Source organism: Octopus bimaculoides, chromosome 24, assembly GCF_046866305.1.
Source record: "Octopus bimaculoides isolate indiv1 chromosome 24, ASM4686630v1, whole genome shotgun sequence".
Taxonomy (NCBI): domain Eukaryota; kingdom Metazoa; phylum Mollusca; class Cephalopoda; order Octopoda; family Octopodidae; genus Octopus; species Octopus bimaculoides.
The window spans coordinates 19,192,703-19,195,870 of NC_142951.1; positions in this window are offsets into that span (position 1 = coordinate 19,192,703).

Consider the following 3,168-nt stretch of genomic DNA (forward strand, 5'->3'; position numbering starts at 1 on the left):
GTCCGAGAATTCCATCCCTTTCTATTCTATTCTTTTCTAATGCTAAACTTTGCTATATCTACGTGACTCAAATTTAATGGCTCTTTTTCGGGCGTACCACCAGTTGTTATTGATGACGGCTCCTGTCAACGCCCTTTTCACTAATTCTCTAATCCGGTCATTGTAGGCTTTGCACACCAGCAGTGACGTGTTTTGCTTCCAGTAGCCGAGGCTCTGTCTATAAAATCTATCTAAGTCAAGCTTACAGATCACAAATTTGTGATCCGTATAGCTGGGGATCTGAAATTGTGGACAACTAACGCTAGATTTGTCACCTAACCTAATGAATACTCTATTTGTGAGACCCGGAACTGCTGGTCCATGTCCACATAGGAGCATCCAAGTGATCCATTCTAAACCTGTCAGCCAATTGAAAGCGACTGAGCAGGTTAATGACGTGCATCTAGATTGTGTTAAAGTTATCAACTAGCACTAACGTGCGCGAAGTCCCAAGGAAAGCTTTTAGGCGCCTGAAGTAGTGAGATTGCCCCGTGTTGTCTGGAACATAACCTGCAACCAGGTTGAAGGTGTTGCCGCTGTTATGTATCGCGTCCAGGACGAGCAGCTTGCCTTCTGGGTCCACAAAGATTGTCTTGATTTCTAAATCCAGGCCTTTGCAGAATAAAACCACAATAAACCTCTGCCTCCACTAGTCTGGCTTGGAGATATGTAGATCTCATAACCATCGAAGAGAGACGAAAGAGCTTCTGACCCGGTTAGCTTAGCTTCACTGGTGATTACGACATCTAAATCCTATGACTTGAGATCGTTTAGCAAGCGCGCTTGCTTCCAATACGATCAGATTCTTAAGTCTAAATACCACAAAGACATTCGCCTTCTAAGAAAGGACTTCACTCCCCAAATCTTTGAGGGTCTTACTCCGTAAGCCCCGGATAAAGGGGCTTGAACGCAACCATGATGAATGGAATTAATTACTTACTTGGTGATGGGAGGATGTGGATATATCCTCCCTTCCCGGTGTATCTTGTGTGGCGTTCAAGGTTTAGTTTTAGAGATTGTGGAGGGGTGTGGTTTTAGCTTCCCCTCTCGCCGTGGCTTGTGGGGCATCGTTAATTAAGTTCCGGTAAATGTATTTAGTAAAATTTAATTGTAATGTCCCAATGTCATTAGGGTATTGTTCTTTCAGTTCCGTGTATGAATGACAGTCGAGTTTTATAAATTGGATGTGTTCAGGAATTTGTGAATGTGAGGAAGGTGATATGCGAGGATTTTCGTTTGTGTTTTGTTAATTGTGTATTTGCGTTGATTGCCGTGATGTTGATGACAGATTCTGGAGATTGACGTTCAAGTGTGTGTGTTGTGGGTGGGTGCTTGTATCGTGGTATGTGTCTGTGGGGTGGAGGGGGGTCGGGGAAGTGCTTTTTCTTTGCTTTCTTTTTCTTTTCGTTTTTAGTGAAAGGGTTTTAAGTATTATTGTTTTACTGGCGGTTTGTTGCATTATGTCAACGGGTGGGGTTAAATTTATATTATTCCCTTCACGCTCTGCTAAGCTTTTATATTTTTCTAGGTCAAGTTGGTTAATTTTTAGGTTTTTCCTGTTATATAGCTGCCACCGATGCGAACTCGCGTCGCTTTGGTTTGTTCAATTTGTTTTCATTGTCAGTAAATTCTTTTTCATTGTTTTACATTTGGGTGTCCTTTGTAGCATTTAACATATATTTGGAGGGGTGGGGGTCTGTGTTCATTTCCTCTTGTTCGCGACAGGGAAGAGCTGGAAACCTTTCTTGGTACATCTCGTTGAGTTTGCTGATATTGGGGGCGTTATCGGTGTTTTGGCTGGAAGCCATAATTTCCAAAATGTATAAATAAATTACACAAGGATTTGCAAAAAAAGTTCAATTCGCCCCTTAAATGGGGAATTTCTAGACTCGATACTCCCCCTGCTAAGTAGGTTCAGAATCGATAACACACAAAAATTCACAAACATAAAACAATTTAGGTAGGCAAATGTCAATACTCACGAGAAGAAAAACACACGAAATCGTCGAGCACGAATATGTCCATTATATATATATATATATATATATATATATATATATACATGCACACACACACACACACACATGCATACATACATACATACATAAATATATATATATATATATATATATATACAATGGGCTTCTTTCAGTTTCCGTCTGGTAAATTCACTCAAAACCTCCGTTCGAGGCTATAGTAGCAGACACTTGCCCAAGGTATCACACAGTGCAATTGAACCCAGAACAATGTGGTTGGAAACAACCTTCTTACCACACATCCACCCCTACATCAAGGGACTTCCGCTGCTGAATTTTTTGTAGCTTTTGTTCGTGTTGTTGTCGATAAATTTCCAATCAGATTTATGCCATCACCCCAATCTCCCCACTAACCTACAGATAAGTTCTGCAGATTATCCTATATTTGTGCTGTATCGACTTTAATCGATTGCCGATCCCAAAGTTCGTTGTTACACTCTCCCGTAATTTGAGGTGGCATAACGAATAAGGTTATACCTACCATAAATATGTATATACACAAAAATTTACGCCCATACATAAATGCATATATACGTATGTATGCATACATACACATATGCGTGTTTGTGTGTTTTTGTGTGTGTACGTGTGTGTGTGTATGTCTGTGTGTCTGTGTGTGTGCGTGCATTTATATACGAATACGTTTGAATTTATATATGCATTTCTCTCTTTTTCTACATAATTATTTGTGTGTATAGATAGCTAGACAGAGAGAAATGTGTATATGTGTATGTGTATATGTGTATTTGTATATGTGTATAGATATATGTACATATATATGCATGTATATATATATATATGCATATGCATATATGCATACATATATATATATATATATGCATATGCATACATGCATACATATATATATATATATATATATATATATATATATATATATATATATATATATACATGTATATATATATATATATACATACATACATACATACATACATACATACATGCAAAGAGGGTAGTGGGTAGACACAGGGGAGACAGACAAACTGATGCACACGAAAGTTAGCTATGTGTACATGTGTGCCTGCGTGTGTGCTCGTGAAAATTATTCTTCAAATTTTCTTCGCCAAGAACA